Source organism: Oncorhynchus keta, chromosome 2 (assembly GCF_023373465.1).
Source record: "Oncorhynchus keta strain PuntledgeMale-10-30-2019 chromosome 2, Oket_V2, whole genome shotgun sequence".
Classification (NCBI taxonomy): domain Eukaryota; kingdom Metazoa; phylum Chordata; class Actinopteri; order Salmoniformes; family Salmonidae; genus Oncorhynchus; species Oncorhynchus keta.
The window spans coordinates 63,617,038-63,636,159 of record NC_068422.1 but is presented as its reverse complement, the minus strand read 5'-3'; the positions used below and the strand labels follow the sequence as shown (position 1 = coordinate 63,636,159).

The following is a 19,122-nucleotide window of genomic DNA, read 5'->3' as shown; positions in this document are numbered from 1 at the left end:
TTGTTGTACCCGCAATGTCTTAATGTCTTAGTCTCGAAAACTGCCTCTTTTGGTTTTAGTGAATGTAGTTGATGCACACTAGCCACTAGTGAAATGCACTCATTAAAAATAACCTCTGTGATCACCATCTTGCTCGCTACTATTTTCTTCAAGCGGTTCAGTTAGTATTGTAGGCAGTGACATAGTTCCTCTATGCCAAAAGAGTCCATCACTGAAACCAGACCCTAGCTACCATTGCCTAGGGTCAAGTTTATAAGACTAACCCTGCCTACCCTGACTGCTCGTCACTGGCAGAGTCTATTGGTCCTGAAACTCGGTCTGTATGGGACAAGAACATTGCTTGAGACAGTGTCCCTGGATCAATCCCACAATTGGCCGTGAATACGCTGTTTCAAATCTAAGGTGTGTCATTTATTTTTTACCCCGCCAAGTTTTAGTACTGCCGTATGATGAAAAAGTTCATCCTATTTTGCCCAATGTCACATTCATCATTTTTGAACACCTAATATATCCAGAAATAGAAAATAAACAAGAGCCAATGGGAGGAATCCAGGTCAACCTTCAGATGCTTCCACCCCCTCTGTCCACCCCCGATACCTAGAGAGAGAGAGAGAGAGAGAGAGAGAGAGAGAGAGAGAGGCAGTGGTGTATTTTTAAAAGCCCTCTCCCCTGACCTGCAGGTGCCCAGTCAAGTGTTTGCTTAAATGGACAAGCCATAGTTTTAGAATGTGCTTTGTGTGGCAGATTTTCAAACACACTATTACATTTTAAGGGACACACGCACAGTCCCACACACACTTCCAGAGGCAGCATAGGGCATTCATGTCAGCCCAAGGTTTCTGGCAAGATGCTCTGGGTAATTCTCATTCACCTTGACTGGCCCCTGTGTGATCTGAGGAATTCATGAGACACAAGTACTGAAGTTCTGGAGGTCAAAAACCTAGTCACGACTGCTCCCTCCCTGTTTTTGTGGATTCCAATATAGTGGCAAATTGAGAACAGCATGCTATTGTGACTAAAGGTATTTGTGGAGACTGTCTATATGCAAATGATAAGAGGATATGAAAATAATGACCCGGCAGGGGAAAACGCTGGTTGTTTTGCTGTTTTGCATGAGGTAAAGTAGTAAACTTTCCCCACGATATGATCGCCGCATTGTGGATTTTGTGTGTGTGTGTGTGTGTGTGTGTGTGTGTGTGTGTGTGTGTGTGTGTGTGTGTGTGTGTGTGTGTGTGTGTAAAGCCTAAGGCTTTGGGAGGGTGCAGAAGAGACTCATCAGTGTGAGAGGGGCATCAAAGCGTGGGGGTGTGGGGGTAGGCATGGGGAAATGGACGCTGTGTTAAGTGATACGGATGGAGCAGACAATGGGAACTGATGTGGGATTTAAATCAAGTCCTCTGGATTGCGAGTGGGGCTGATGAGAGAAGAAATGGCTCCCCAGCACGGGCCCTGATACTCCGATTGTCTGCAGACCGGCTGGACATTCTGTGAGATGACCGCCGTGGTCAGCATGATTTTGCAATGACCACAGCAGTCCGCTTGACTTTGTAATGACTACAGCGGGTTGAAAGTAATTTTCTGTCTGCGTGATCAAAGTCTGTTAGCCTCAGAATCTTTTTGTTTTCTTGATGTTTTTTAAAACAGAGTAGTAAAACCTCACTGGTTTAGAGAGCTCATTTGAGGCCTGAGTACATCTCTGCATGATTCACATACACACCGGACACATTTGTCAATTAAATATCTATTCCATGTTGGTTCAGTGTAATTTCATTGAAATGACGTTGAAAAACGTCTACTCAACCAGTGGGTAGCCCCACATTTTGTTTGTTTTCATAGCTTGTAATGAAAGACTAACGGTTCATGAGAAGCATGATGGAACCCATCGGAGACTTCTCTGTGCATATCCCACTATCTCTCTCAGAGAACACACTGAGAACTGTCCAGTTCATTAATGTATGTTCCTGAGGAGCCAGTCCTCCCCTGGTCTCGATCTCCCCTCTGCAGTAAAAGAGGCAGATTGATGTCTGGTTCGGGCCCCCGCCGTCGAGGCACACCCGGGCCAGAGATAGTAGGGGCCTGTGGGGACCGTGGGAGCCAGTCCAACAAACAGGCCCCCCTGAGCTCCATGGTGTGTCAGTGCCGTTTATGATGTGTTCATAATGAAACGGGCAGCGTGGGGCGTGCTGGGCTGCCAGCGTGCTGACCACTGTGGGACCCTGTGCAGGAAGATAAATGAGGCGGCCAGATGTAATATCTCTGGGCCAGGGGGACTCGTCTGATGCGCGAAGATTGTCAGGAATGATTATTAATGTATGATATATGTGCTGCAGTAATATCCAGGTACTTGTGAGCAACATATAGGCACATTGTACTGTTCCGCCTTAACAAACACAAACGCACATGCGTAGCACATCAGACAAACCTCATATACAGAGAGATGCAAGCACTATTGTTTTTATCCCTTTGTTTGCTCTGTTCAGTGGTGAGGTTGTCTAAATATAGGCCTGTATGGTTTGTAGGCTTGTTATTGTAGCTCCTACTGAACTTGTGGATGATGACACGCACGCACAGCACGCACGCACACACCCACACACTGGAGGTAGGTGTGTTAGCTAGTGACTCTGTGGCTGTGTCAGCTCTGAGCTCTTTTTGTTAGTGACAGGGGGTCTCATGAGGGTTGGGTGGATCTAGGCTTGCTAGAATCCACCTTGACTGTATTAAAGGGGAATTACATGACACTGACTCCACATGAGAGCTTTATCTACTGGCTGCTGCCTCTCAAGCAGGCAGCCTCTTTCCTGGATCCCTTGTCACCTCCGGGCACCCCAGGGGTCAGGCTCACTCTGCTGTCACTCTGAGAGGCCTGTCCAAGTCAGGCAGGGAGATAACACTGAGCCGATTACATGTGGTGGGGGACAGACAGGCAGACAGGCAGAAAGAGGAGAGGAGGCTGGCACAGGAGAGTACCCTGGTAGAGCTATGAGCCTCATCCCACACGACACGCATGCATAGAACCATTTTGTATAATTTACTCGTAATCTCACACGTGCACACACACACACACACACACACACACACACACACACACACACACACACACACACACACACACACACACACAGCACTCACACAGCACTCACCAGAGTGTTTACTGTTTCACCTCCCAGTGGCTAGCAGATGGTGATGCTATGGGCAATCACACTGTTTTATGAGAGAAGAGAGACAACATGCCTCTCTTTGATCACTGGCCTTCAGTTAGTGTGACAACTACCTCAGTCTCACGACCACCTCAACGCCAGGGGAGAATCCAGAGAGGGCTCACTGTCGCTGAGTGAGAGCAGTGTAGACAAGTGACCGTGGTGTGAATCCTGGTTGACCACACTATAAAATACCACAGAGATTGTACTGTTAATGCCTGTCTAGCTAAAGTGTTTTTTGGTGCTGTGTCTCTATGGGACCTCTTTGCGAATGATTGTGAGACAGCAGAGTACAGACCTATTGTCCGCAGTGTGTGAATCCTTGTACTGTCAAGAAGGCAGTAGAGGTCACAATGCAAATATACATTGCTGATATTATATGTGGTTATCAGTGAGAGAAGAGAGGAGTGGGGAGAGGATATGAGTGACAGATGATGAAAGAGGTCCTATGGGCCTGGTTTAGCATCTGGCACAGGTTTAATGCGGCAGACAGACAATGAGCCACAGAAAAAGTAGTTACCTGCTTGAAGCCTGCCCTGGAAACACAAAGCTGGAAAACATCCCAGATCTTAGAGACATCCAAATAGGATCAGATGGTACAAGCCTGTACTCGTTTTCCCCTGTTACCACTCCCATACTTTGATTACTGATGATGATCGTTTTTAATGTTGTGTTGGTGGATAGGGATTTGAATTGGACGGTCATCCTGGTCATTAGTCTGACCAGCTTATATATCTGGAATATCTGAAGCAGTGTGGTCACTTACCTTTTCTGAGTCCAGATCACTTTCTGAGTGAAAATACAGGCCGAGATCTACCGCTCACATTTTTTTTTTACATTACATAATCCTATGCAGCATTAAGCTAATAAAAACAGTATTGTAGCAATGACGTTTGTGCAGTAGGCTATAGGCCCAATACATTATCGCCACATATTGGCTTTGCTTGAATTTCCCTGACAATTCTTTGTTTTTCAGACTATTTCAAAATATATATATTTCAAAATTTGAGGCTACAGGATCACACCGGTAATAGATAAGTTGTTGCTGCATTACTTGTGAGGTACAGCTGAGTGAGCATACATTTAAATAATTAGCATTTTATTTGAACTTTACTGGGCCGATGGTGCCTGCATCTGAAGGTCAGCCTCAGCGGAGAGAGAGAGAGCAGCAGACTGAGGGTCCGCCTCTCAACATCCCCTCCGCTCTCCCTTTCCTCCACTGACACTCACCAAAAAGGGACACCATCTTCCAGCTGGTGGCGAAACTTGAGTCGCACTGCATTATTTCTGCCTCATGCACACATTCATGGTGTTACTCCTATGAACAGAAAGAGTTGAATATTCCTCGATATTTGTATTTTTTTATCACTTTGGTACTATTTCCACCAGTATGTGCAAAAATGTAGTACAAACCTACACTCTTAGTACAAAACTCAAAACATATCATCAAAAATGCAGTTTTTTCTTTAAAGCACATTCTTAACACACAATCACACAGTAACTTTTTCACCAAACCTAATCACTGTTTCATCTAGAAATACCTTTCATTGCCTTTCACAATGCAATTCTCACAATACTTTTCATGTGATTTTCTTCTCATTTGTTTAAATACATTTGACCATAACCATTTGGCTCCCAATTGGCACAGTGCATCTCAGTGCAAGAGGCATCACTATAGTCCCGGTACGAATTCAGGCTGTATCACATCCGGCCGTGATTGGAAGTCCCATAGAGAGGCGCACAATTTGGCCCAGCGTCGTCCGGGTTTGGCCGGGGTAGTCCGTCGTTGTAAATAAGATTTTGTTCTTAATTGACTTGCCTAGTTAAATAAAGGTTACATTTAAAACATGTTGCGCTTAATGGTTAATCACTTAACCGTTTGGTAAACCTATAGATTATAAACTGGTGTCTCTACATTTACATTACATTTAAGTCATTTAGCAGACGCTCTTATCCAGAGCGACTTACAAATTGGTGCATTCACCTTATGACATCTACTATACATGGATTTTGAGAACTACAGAAAACAAATGTGTGTTTGTAAAGTAGAAGCATAACCATACATAATGACTAGTCATTATTGCTAATTCATTTCACATAGTGGTAACAACAATTGGTCACTGTATAAAAGGGTGTATGTGAACACTTCTTTCAACATGGAGCAGGATAGACAGCAAGGGAGAGGAAGAAATCAAAGAGCTTGTGGACAAGGGGCCCGTCAGACAGCTGGGTATGGGCCTCGTCAAAGAGGTGGGCATGGGCCCCTTCAACGAGGTCAAAGAGCTGGGCATGGGCCCCGTCAAAGAGCTGGGCATGGGCCCCTTCAACGAGGTCAAAGAGCTGGGCATGGGCCCCTTCAATGAGGTCAAAGAGCTGGGCATGGGCCCCTTCAACGAGGTCAAAGAGCTGGGCATGGGCCCCTTCAATGAGGTCAAAGAGCTGGGCATGGGCCCCTTCAATGAGGTCAAAGAGCTGGGCATGGGCCACGTCAAAGAGATGGACATCAGCGAGAGAGAGGCAGACAGCAGAGAACTGTCGTGTCTAATGAAGTCCAGGCCATTGTCGATGACCATGTGGTAAACAGGTTTTACCATGGTAGAAGCTGCCAGATTAGTCCACCCCGATCTAAAAAATATCAACTGCTAATCCGATCATGAGAGAACATTTCGCCAAGAAAACCGGCAAGTCTGCCTGATATGTACTATGCTTTCCCATTACATTTACAGTAAATGACATATTCTAATGTCAATTCACATAACATATTACAGGATTTCTACAGTATGATCTATTGACAGTATGTCTGTTTTACTCTCAGAATGGACAGAAGACCCCACAGCTGTGGCCGTGTGCTGACCGACCCACAGGAGTGGGCAGTGGTGAAAATGGGGAGGGTCAGGAATGTCATACAGCTGTCCGAAATAAAGCAGGCCATTGAGGAGAACTATGACACCTTTGCCAAGGTGGCTTCCATCAGCCTACCAGCAATCACCTGCCTTTTGAAGAGGCACCAGGTATCTATGAAACACATTTACACCACTACACTCACAACTCAAACAATATCACATGCCCTATTCACAATCCACAGACCCCCAGCCGATCACCAACAGAGCTACAATATACACTATGAAGTGCCTTGCAAAAGTATTCATCCCCCTTGGCGTTTTTTCCTATTTTGTTGCATTACAACCTGTAATTTAAATATATGTTTTATTTGGATTTCATGTAATGGACATATACAAAATAGTCCAAATTTGTGAAGTGAACTCAACTGGCCTACCTGGTTAAATAAATGTGTTCTCAACTGGCCTACCTGGTTAAATAAAGGTGAAATACATTTGAATATAAAAAATGAAAAAATCCAACAAACTACACTACATTTTATTTCTGGGACCCTCATGTTGACAAATCGGAGCAAGATGAAGCTGCTGTGAACCATCACAAGTATCTCTTTGTTGATGAAGCGGGCTGTAACCTGGTCAAAACTCGAGGCTGTGGGCGGAACCACATTGGCCAACGGGTAGCCTTTACAAGTGCCTGGACATCTCCATGTGCATAGCTATCTCTGAAGATGGTGTAGTAGGACATAGGCCATTACTTGGATCCTACAATGCTGCACACCTCATTGTGTTTCTCAATGAAATTGAGCAGGCCTGTCAATGTGAAGGTGTCACCAATGTCATGGTTTTCGGGCCCATCCCCAATTTGTGACCCTATACCTGCCCCCATACTCTCCTTTCCTCAACCCTTTAGAGGATTTGTTCTTCAGCATGAAGGAGGAAGGTGTACGATCGCCATCCCAATGAGTGTGCCACCCTCCTTCCGGCCATGGATGAGGCATGCGACAATGTCAATGCAGACCAATGTCAAGCTTGGAGTCGCCATCCCAAAGGTTTTTCCCGCTGTGCATGAACAATGAGGACATTCACTGTGATGTTTATGAGAATTTACGGCCAAATGCTCAAGACAGGCTCGATGCAAATTAATGCAGGCTTAACATTGTTTTATTTTCATTGATTTCATTTCTTTAATTTAATTTCTTACATTTGATTACAGACAGTACACCTATGTTGCAATTATATCTGAAAAATAAAAAATGTAAGTGATTACACATTGGATAGATATGATTTAAATGATAGATTTTCTGTCAATTCTGTTGGGGAATGTAAGTGTATTGCCTAATGTGAAAACTGGGTAATCTACTGCAATTTACAGTACTGTAACATATTACTTTCAGCACTTCTATGGGTGATTTTAAACGCGTATCTTGCATTGTTTGCTATTGGATTCGCTGGGAGTTAAATCAACTAAATTGAAAAGATATCATTATGTTGTGTTTTTGTTGATTAAACCAATGTTTTCAGTACATTTCACAATAAGATTGTATTTTAAATCAATATATGTGTGGTGAAAGATGTTTTACAGTCCAAATGAATGCACAATGACAGGTTTTGAATGAAAGTCTGGCTACGTTACAAGCGTGACCAGTTTGGAGTTTTGTACTAGGAGTTGTGAAAATGTACTGCATACTTGTGAAAATAGTACCAAAGCCATAAAAAAACCCTGTAAAAAAGACACAAGCCGCTAATAATAACAATGCACGGCTATCAATACACTTTCCTACTCGTTCATTACAGCTGCAGTGGTGGTTATAGCGCGAGTGGAAGTACGATCAATTCTCATTTTATGGTATAAATTTTTTTCTAAAAGGTGTTGACAGAGTAACAACAGACCATTTCTTTCAATTCTCTCCTAAAATGACATACCCGTATCTAACTTCCTGTACCTCAGGACCTGAAGCAGGGATATGCATATTCTCGATACCATTTGAAAGGAAACACTTTGAAGTTTGTGGAAATGTGAAATTCATGTAAGAGAATATAACACATTAGTATGGTCTTTTACCAGATCTATTATTTATTTTGTTCCATCATCTTTGAAATGCAAGAGAAATGCCATACATTGAGAGGATTCCACGTGTTATTTAAATCTTGCCCACAAGATGACAGAAGTGTGTGTGTGTGTGTGTGCAAAGTTGCAGACTGATCCAGTGAAGAATTACATCACTGCACAATATTTTGTCTGCCAGGAGTTTGCACAAATGTGCCGAATTGGTCGATTTATACATCTTCAAGTACATAACTATAGAGAACATACAAAAATGCTATGGTAATAAAACATTTAAATGTTTACACACTCTCAGGAATGTCATACACGATGGGTCATTAGCTTCCCTACAGAAAAGACACTAACCTTCACACATCTAGATGGCCGGGGGGTGGGGGGGTGTGTGTGTGGAGCCAGAGACAGCAGTGGGATCAAACTGTAGAACCCAGTTCCTACATTTGAATATATATATATATTTTTTTCAAACAAAACTACACAAGATTTTATTTCGGGGACCCTCAGGTTGACAAATCAGAGCAAGATTACTGAATGTAAGTACATTATTTACCTTCAGAGGTGATTGTATCAAACCAGTTACCGTGATAAAAGTGATTTGTTGATGTGCACTCTCCTCAAACAATAGCATGGTAATTGTTTCACTGTAACAGCTACTGTAAATTGGACACTGCAGTTAGACTAACAAGAATTTAAACTTTCTTCTCATCTAAGATATGACTATGTCCCAGAAGGTTGGCTGTTGTTTACACCATCATTCTATTCACATTATTTCATATTGAGCAACAACTGTCCCGGTTTAGGGACACCTATCCGGTAGAGGTTAAACATGAACTCACTCATAAAAACAGACACTCTTTGCCGTATTTCTTGACAGTTTCTCTCTCGTCATGGTTTTTGATGTACCTTTGTTTTATGCCTGCTACATTACTGCAGACATGGTAATATGAGCCATCTGATTGGCCAGGGGTAGGCCTATAGTGCATTTGATTTGCTCTCCAGAGTTTGTACCTTCAGACACATGAAATGGTTCAAAATCGGAACACTTTGGCTATCCGGCATCCTGAATCGGGTGCACCTACCACCAGCTGCGCAAGAGGAATACAAAAAAAATATGAATGCAAAGCTTTATCATTGCCAAACATTTCTGTAAAAAAAACAATCAACTATATATGCCTTGGAGATCGGCCAGTCGACCTTGATTGACCAGTTGGTGACCACTGATCTAAAGCATCTCTATTGTATCTGGCAAACACTATTTGCACATGGTGATTCTGCTCTTACTATAGGGATAGTGGGTTCGATTCACATGGCTGTAGGTCTCTTTGGAAAGAAAGCGTCTGCTTAATGGCATATATTATAGTTTGCTATAAAGTACACTAAATTACCAAAAGTATGTGGACACCTGCTCATCGAACATCTCATTCTAAAATGATGGGCATTAATATGGAGTTGGTCCCCCCTTTGCTGCTATAACAGACTCTAGTCTTCTGGGAAGGTTTTCCACTAGATGTTGGAAAATTGTTGCAGGGACTTAGTGAGGTCGGGCACTGATGTTTGGCGATTAGGTCTGGCTCGCAGTCTGCATTCCAATTCATCCCAAAGGCGTTCGATGGGGTTGAGGTCAGAGCTCTGTGCAGGCCAGTCAAGTTCTTCCATAACGATCTTGACAAACCATGTCTGCATGGACCTCCTTTGTGCATAAGGGCATTGTGATGCTGAAACAGGAAGGGCCTTTCCCAAACTGTTGCCACAAAGTTGAAAGCACAGAATCATCTAGAATGTCATTGTATACATTAATATTTCCTTCCACTGGAACTAAGGGGCCTAGCCTGAACCATGAAAAACAGCCTCAGACCATTATTCCTCCTCCACCAAACTTTACCATTGGCACTATGCATTGGGGCAGGTAGCTGGCATCAGCCAAAAGTGTGATTCATCACTCCAGAGAATGTGTTTCCACTGCTCCAGAATCCAATGGCAATGAGCTTTACACCACTCTAGCCAAAGCTTGCCATTGCGCATGGTGATCTTAGGCTTGTGTGTGGCTATTCGGTCATGGAAACTAATTTCATGAAGCTCCCGATGAACAGTTATTGTGCTGACGTTGCTTCCAGAGGCAGTTTGGAACTCAGCAGTGATTGTTGCAACCGAGGACAGATGCACTACGCGCTTCAGCACTCGGCTGTCCCGTTCTGTCATCTTGTTTGGCCTACCACTTTGCGGCTGAGCCGTTGTTGCTCCTAGAGTTTTCCACTTCACAATAACAGCACTTACCGTTTGGTTGAACTTTGAGGAACTGACTTGTTGGAAAGGTGGCATCCTATGACGGTGCCACGTTAAAAGTCACTGAGCTCTTCAGTAAGGCCATTCTACTGCCAATATTTGTCTGTGGAGATTGCATGGCTGTGTGCTCGATTTTATACACCTGTCAGCAACGGGTGTGGCTGAAATAGCCAAACCCAGTCATTGTAAAGAAGAATTTGTCCATAACCTTTTTAGCCTAGTTAAATCAAGGTTAAATAAAAAATGTAAATAATTAATAATAATAATAAAAATCCACTAATTTGAAGGGGTGTCCATATACTTTTGTATGTATAGTGTATGTCACATCCAGCATTGATATAAATTATTGATGCTGATTCTTAGTGCCAGAGTCGGCTATGAACAGTGGTCGGCTATGAACAGTGGACGGCCATGAACAGTGGACGGCTATGAACAGTGGACGGCCATGAACAGTGGACGGCCATGAACAGTGGACGGCCATGAACAGTGGACGGCCATGAACAGTGGACGGCCATGAACAGTGGACGGCCATGAACAGTGGACGGCTATGAACAGTGGACGGCTATGAACAGTGGACGGCCATGAACAGTGGACGGCCATGAACAGTGGACGGCTATGAACAGTGGACGGCCATGAACAGTGGACGGCCATGAACAGTGGACGGCCATGAACAGTGGACGGCCATGAACAGTGGACGGCCATGAACAGTGGACGGCCATGAACAGTGGACGGCCATGAACAGTGGACGGCCATGAACAGTGGACGGCCATGAACAGTGGACGGCCATGAACACTGGACGGCCATGAACAGTGGACGGCCATGAACAGTGGACGGCAATGAACAGTGGACGGCCATGAACAGTGGACGGCCATGAACAGTGGACGGCCATGAACAGTGGACGGCCATGAACAGTGGACGGCCATGAACAGTGGACGGCCATGAACAGTGGACGGCTATGAACAGTGGACGGCCTTGAACAGTGGACGGCTATGAACAGTGGACGGCTATGAACAGTGGACGGCCTTGAACAGTGGACGGCTATGAACAGTGGACGGCCTTGAACAGTGGACGGCTATGAACAGTGGACGGCTATGAACAGTGGACGGCCATGAACAGTGGACGGCCATGAACAGTGGACGGCCATGAACAGTGGACGGCCATGAACAGTGGACGGCTATGAACAGGTGAACAAAGATAATCTTTAGACCTTCCTACAGCAAATATAATACAAAGTTTCTCCTGCTGTCTCAACTTTTTTATCATTTTTTCTTGTTTCCTCACCCCTCTTCTTTTTCTCCTCTCAGAAAGATGTGACTCTGATTGCTATGCATTGTTTAGTTTCTTTCATTAATGCTGTGTGCCACTCCGGCTCCACAGATGAACAATAGCATGGCCCCTGCCGGGATCAATACCAGATTGCTGATAGCGCCCCGTCCATTCGCTCTCCAGATTACATGATAAATGGGCCAATCCATACGTTGTGACACTCCTTGGGCTTATAGGGCCTGGGCCCCAGGCAGTCTGCTGCAGGATCCTAGGCTCTGACAGTATCAGATGCTGGGACCAAGAGCAAAACAATGACTCCTGCACCATTACAGAAAAACAACAACAAAATATAGAAAGCCTAAATTGGCAATTTACTGTAGCCACTGTACTCTGGAGGGTTTCAATCTGATGGCTGGCCTCAACCTAATGGATGTTTAACATGTTTTACTGTGTTAAATGTGCACATCGGAGTAACAGCTAGAAAGTTATTTTGGATTCTATACTGTGCATGCTTCAATAGCAAGTACTGTTAATGGGTGTAATTTGTGTGCTATGCAATACAAAAACGAAATACCCATTTTAGCACTAGATTCATTTTTTTTTATAGCTTTGTAATTTATGATTTGTCTGCGCTCCCTATATATATATATATATATATATATATATATATTACAAACAAAGTAAAGACATCATAAAAGTCAAGGTCCTTTTACAAAGCAGGAAAAACACTAATTTGCTCATTGACATGTTGTCCTTTATAAGTGAAGGACAGTGGAGAGACTAATGACCCCACATATGGCTCGTCGCCCATTTTAAAGAGAAACACACAGCTCCTGGCCATGGTGTGTGTGTAAGACAGACTCTTAACCTGCTCACTGCCACCTAACTACCTTACACACACTGTAGCCCACATAAAGCCAGTGCTATGTTACTGTGATGTTACTATTGATTCTACTAGCGGGTCGAACAGGTGTCATTCAGTGTCTCTCTCCTCTGATCTCTCCACCTGATTTGGTCTGGACCAGACAGACAGAGACCGAGACCGACAGATAGGTGATTTATAGGGAAAGAGATTGAGGTTCCATAACAATCTGAATAATTCACTCATGTCATCTGCTCTGGAACGTTCTGTCCTGCCGACGCTTTTCCTGTAATGTGTTTGGCGGAACCAAACCAGGGCTTGTAGTCCTTTGACTTACCTGATTCCCATCACATGAGTGGAAGGCAGTTGTTGCTCGCTAATGATCCTGTCGACTTCATTACACTCCTCTAGTCTTCCACAATGCAGCCTTCTCCACTTAATGTCTGTTCTGTAATGGACACTGTATATGCTTGTCAGTATTAGTTGGTGTTAGTTGAATCTCTCTGTCCCGGGTCAATAGAAGCACCCTTGACAGGCGTGACTAGTATTTGTGGGGATTAGTTTTAATTTTAAGTGTTTCAAAGCATGTTTAAAACCTATTAAGGTTCTGACCTTTTTTTCCCTTCAATTTTCGCCTAAAATGACATACCAACATCTAACTTCCTGTAGCTCAGGACCTGAAGCAAGGATTCGCATACCATTTGAAAGGCCATAACATATTACTCCAGCCCAGGCGCAATATAGATTTTGGCCACTAGATGGCAGCAGTATATGTGCAAAGTTTTAAACTGATCCAATGAACCATTGCATTTCTGTTCAAAATGTTGTATCATGACTGCCCAAATGTGCCTAGTTGGTCTATTAATACATTTTCAAGTTCATAATTGTGCACTCTCCTCAAACAATAGCATGGTATTCTTTCACTGTAATAGCTACTGTAAATTGGACAGTGCAGTTAGATTAACAATAATTCAACCTTTCAGCCCATACCAGATATGTCTATGTTCTGCAATTTTTTTTTGTGTTAATTACAACCTCATGCTAATCACATTAGCCTACATTAGCTCAACCGTCCTGTGGGGCGGGGCTGGTGGGGCACCGTTCCCGTAGAGATTTTTAAGGTATGTAGAGCACTTGCTCTCTGCTTTCATCCCAGTGACATAGATACATAGTACAGTCACCCTACTCTGCAGGGAGTGGACATGTAAGCAGATTTGAGAGTATTTCATCTGTCTCCTCGATGCAAATGTGCGATTTAAAAATACACTCATGCAGATATATACAACACACACACACACACACGCGCGCGCACACACAACTAATCCAATCACTCTCACAGCAAGCGTCTGCTCCGTCATCTATCATAAATGTACGTAGTTCACATCCTGTCCAGACTTTTATCATACATTCCACAACATCCCCTCTCCAAACTAGGCAGCAACAGGAACATCCAGAGGGTCCATCTGCCTATCTTCTGTTCAAACCGGGGATGTGGTGTTTTAAATGTCATGTTGTTTTTCCCTCTTTTCTATTCCTCCCGCCTCCCTCTCTACCGCGCTGCTAGCCAGGAGACAGTGGAGGGGGAGAGAGGAGAGAGCCCGGGCCCTACCTGGCGGGTCCCTGGTGTGTCCCAGGTGCCTGTGCAAGCGGCTGAGAGCTCATGTCTCCTGTCAGGAGCGTCTGTGGAAAGACAGGGACGGCGTGACCGATGGGGCCCCGGGACCATCCACAGAGGTCAGGACTGTGAGCAGAGAGACGAGCATCATGGCAGTGATGAGGCTGTGACAGCCCTGTCAGCCACGTCAAACGCTGCCACACTGTCCTGTCAGACCCACACTCCTTGCTGCCTCTAGACAGCCTCCACACACAGACAGGGAGACAGAAGCATAGCTTCTCAATAGCCCCCAAAACTTCAATCTGGGTTTGCCTGTCTGTCTGCCACACCTCGGGATTCTATTGCAACTCTTATTAGAAGCCTGCTTTTAGATGCCGGGATATAAACAGCAGGACAAGCTTTTAATTGAATATAATTATAAGATCCCGTCGGAGATGTACTCCGGAATGAGGTGCCACGTGCAGTTTTCTCCTGACTTTGAAAGGTATCTGTTTGGTGACCACCATGTGCAGAATAGCAGACCCAGATTCGGCAAGGGAGGTGATAGGTGGGAATGAGGAGGACCCACGGTTGTAGAAAAAAACAGTACTTGATTTATTGTAGATGCAGGACTTCAGCAAACATGACATGGCTTGAAAAACAGTTGTCAACAGCAGCAAAATTCAGGATAGAAAAATATGTAAAAAGGAAGCTCATCCCCTCAATAGGGTTTCTACTGCAGCTAAGACCAGGGCCTAAATGCTAAGGAGCATAACTAGAGATTACAGCTTTTCCAACTCTTCCCCCTTTACTAGGACTAAGGATAGTCAACCAGGACAGCTGACATCAACTGCCTGTACATACAGGATGCAACAAACAAACTGCTAATGATAATTCAATTTGACGAGTCCAAACAAAGATCACTCTAGTGGTCCTCCTTTTCTCACCTCCTTGTTGTACCCCAGGCAACACCGACATGACCTGTGTCCATTTCGTCAACAATAACTATGACACAAAATACTTGTCAATAAATATTTTTTCCTGACTAAAACTATGACATTAATGGGGCGAGATGCCCTTGAAAAATACCTAACTATGACAAATGACTTTTCATTTGAGTCCAAAAAAAAAAAAAAAGTGAGGTTACGAGAATTCCACGTGAGACTAATAGACATGAAGCTGTGTCTAATCATAGAATAATGAATGCAATCCTCTCTTTGGCAGAATGGACATCTTCCAGTTGAACGATCTGATTGAGCTGGTCTGTGTCTCCTACACAGCTCCCAGACGGACTCTTCAGTCACTCATCAATCTTTTGAACTGATGCGAAGCCAGGACTCTTCACTTGTAATTAACCGAAACTAGAAACAACAACATTTACTTTCTCTCTTACTTTCATGTAGGCTGTTTTTTGCTTTGTTTTCACCAGAAGCTCTATTTTCCCATGTGCTCTGTTATACGTTCACCTGTGTTGCGGTCCGCAACAAATAGCATTAGGTTTTTTCCAATGGGAAAAAACCTAATGCTATTTGTTGAATATTAGGAGGACAGTAATACTTCCGGCATTTCTGGGAAAACTCAAATTCTCCTGGTTTCAAGGAAACCACTGTTATTTACCCGGTTAATGAAAAATTAGAGCTGTAAATTGTTTAACCTGTAGCCAAGGCTTTATAGCATATCGTTATTTATAGCATTGGTTACAATCTGCCACAATATCAATGCTGGCAGCTAAGGTATGCGAGGGAATAGTAGACCTAGTCGGACAAGGCTATCTGAATGTGCACATGATGGAAGTTAAAGGTAGCATAAAAGTGATTATTTGGGGGGGGGTTGCTGTGACTAAAAGGCTCTGCATGGGCATCCCGACATCTAGAGTGGCCTTATAGCGTTGACTGCACTGCGGGCCTCCACAGAAGTCAGAGCATTCATTCTTCTTGCGCTTCGGGGAGCTGTCATACGCAGCCGATAAATTGATCCGCGCCGCAACACTCATAGTGGTTCAAGGCTAATCTCTATAGCCATCCAGCTAATTACAAGCAACTGGCTCAATGAAAAGACAAGACCTTTCCTCTTCTGAGATGTCGGAGTCCGTTTCCCGGTGCTTGACACAGGAGCTCAGCCAAGATGGCAAGTTAAAAGGCTCCACAGTTTCCCCACCTTCGTCTCCATCACGGAACTGCTCATTGCCGTCCTCAGCCAACATTTAAGATATTGTTTAAATGTGTATTTCACACTATGTTGAGGTTAAAATTCTGAGTACAATGATCGTATGGTTGTCATCCCCAATACATGTTCATGTTATCGTCATCGATCAACTGCATTACAGTTAACTACCTTGACTACCACCACCGATGTCTGCATGCTAGCTAAGCTAACAGCTCATACGAATGGGGGTTAGAAGTCACTTTTTATAAACCTGGAAAGGGACAACTTGTAAATGTAATGCAGCAAAAAAACAGACAAAATCTATCCACATCGGATTTTAGTAACCACATTGTGGGCTTGTTACAATACATCAATCATGCCGGATTTGACAAATATCCACTTGTGTTAGTTCAGATTTGTTGAATCCAGGATCCTTCTGTACCCCACGGTCTACATTCCGTTGACCTCTGTACCACATCTATCCCCGTTACCTTCCTGATCTCATTCCAGGAGTTCAGACTCATTTGCGTGTCTTTCAAATCTCTACACGAGGTGTCATGAAGATGTTCATTTGTGAACTTGTTCTAATTGCCTGTCGTCAAAGTACTTTATATTTGTTGTCAAGGAAGTGAGTTTGTGTCAATACCGCATGTACTGCCCCCACCTACCGTTAACCAGTCATGTCATTGCGAAGCTATACGGAGTCCTCTACATTGTTGAAACAATTTTGAAGGCGCACGGCGATGCGGTAAGGAGCACGATTTGGCCTCGGTAAGCCTCTGGAGGCTCCGCAATTCCCTCACACCCTCCGTATGGGGCCTCCAGACCACATTTTCAGATCAAACATAAATAGGCTTTAAGGGAGTGGAAATTATGTGCAGAATGGAAGTTATGTTTGATGTTTGTATGAACTATTTATTAAAAGAAAAGACTGTGACAAATTGTCCAGATGTTTTAGACAACTGATAACTAAGACGGATGTAATTACTCTAATGGGACTAAGACTAAAAGGCATTTTAGTCATAAAGACTTCAAACGAAATCTTAAATAGGTGACAAAATGAACACTGCCTGGGTGTGAAGGGTGTGTGAGTACGAGCCACTGGTCTCTTCCTCCCTTGTGATGGGCTCGACCCTGTGGATGGGGAGAGGGAGAGGGAGCGTGCTTCTTTAGATCAATGGCAACGGGGGTGTACGGCGTTTGATCTCACTGCTCTTCAATAAAACCTTTAATGTAGCACTCGTCGAGGAATCCTCACCTGAGTCATACACGCACTCACACCAGCATTCACTTGCGGTACACACACACGCACACACACACACACACACACACACACACACACACACACACACAGGAAACCGTTCATATCCTCGTCTCCCTACTCTTTACACTAACCTGTAGGAGAGAGAGAGAGAGAGAGAGAGAGAGAGAGAGAGAGAGAGAGAGAGAGAGAGAGAGAGAGAGAGAGAGAGAGAGAGAGAGAGAGAGAGAGAGAGAGAGAGAGAGAGAGAGAGAGAGAGAGAGAGAGAGAGAGAGAGAGAGAGAGAGAGAGAGAGAGAGAAGTCATTTTCCTTCTTCCCTTTCTTTTTACTCCATCTCTTCCCCCGCACCCCCTCTCCTCCCCTTTCCTCCAACAGCCACACTTTTTCAAAGACATTTGCTGAACGATTTACATTGCTCCGGAGGGCCCTGAATTTGCAATGCAATAACCAGAAGCATATGAAAGAGTAGCATGTACAGACACTTTTAAGATCCTTTTATAATCCTGATGAGAAGATGGAGAAAAAAGAAATGGAGAAAGAAGAAGTTGAAGAAAAAGCCCACATTCCCCGCTGCTGGTAAATTAAATACAGTATCTTGGGGGCGAGTGGGATGAGGTGGGTTGAGGGTGGGGGTTGTAGTGGGGGTGTACCAGCGGCAGTTTTTTGGTTTCGCTGGTGTCAAGAACCGGGGCTAGGCAATCCAATCCCAGCAGCTATGTCTTATCTGTGGCTTTATGGGAGCGACAACAATCTGGCAGATTAGTCGGAGCACAAAGCCACATGCCGCCCGGAGGAGAAAGCAGAGGACGCTCTCCGTCCAGGAGTCTCCCGTCTCCTACTGCCTCCTAATCCCTCACCACACCACACAAATACCTGGATGGGAGTATTAGGCCTACCCATCACCATACCCATATATACAGTACACATTAATACCGACCCCACGCGACCCGCATCTAAAACATTACACTCTGAATGTGAACTCTGCATTTGGATATACTGTGTTCTTCAAGGAAGGGAATACACATGATCCATCACTAAGGATACCAGAACTGCTGAGGGATGCAACTACAAAGTCAATTTGAAATTCCAAAAATGCAGGTGAAAATCAGGAAGCAGAGAACACCATGAGGATTCAGATTTGTCCGCGGTTATTTGAAGGGATGGGGCCTCTGGCTCATTTTGAGAGGGGCTTTAAGGTCGATCAGCCCTGTCACCCAAAGTATAAGCACGGAGGAGCGCCTCTATGAACATTCTCAATATTCTGCCCAGAGATGAGGCCGATTTGCTCCCTGATTAAAAGCATTGAGTCCCAGGACTGTTAAAGATTACACCTGCCTCAGCTATTCCTCACTGGGCCTCTTCCTCCTTCACACAGATTGGTTTGCTGCTCTGCATGGCTCTGCATGGCTCTGCATGGCTCTGCCTGGCTCTGCATGGCTCTGCATGGCTCTGCATGGCTCTGCATGGCTCTGCCTGGCTCTGCATGGCTCTGCATGGCTCTGCCTGGCTCTGCCTGGCTCTGCATGGCTCTGCCTGGCTCTGCCTGGCTCTGCATGGCTCTGCATGGCTCTGCCTGGCTCTGCATGGCTCTGCCTGGCTCTGCATGGCTCT

The 19,122-nt window shown here is 44.4% G+C and overlaps 1 protein-coding gene and 1 long non-coding RNA gene across 2 annotated transcripts in view; one reads left to right on the top strand and one right to left on the bottom strand.

The window, feature by feature from the left end:
* LOC118394299 (uncharacterized) overlaps positions 1-7,562 on the top strand; it is a 42,123-nt gene extending 34,561 nt beyond the window's left edge. The window contains exons 3-4 of the long non-coding RNA XR_004827731.2: positions 6,013-6,208; positions 6,948-7,562. This is a non-coding gene — a long non-coding RNA (uncharacterized LOC118394299). The remainder of the gene's footprint in view (positions 1-6,012; positions 6,209-6,947) is intronic.
* LOC118358473 (probable C-mannosyltransferase DPY19L3) overlaps positions 1-19,122 on the bottom strand; it is a 194,834-nt gene that overhangs the window by 92,845 nt on the left and 82,867 nt on the right. The gene's annotated exons all lie outside the window — the stretch shown is intronic.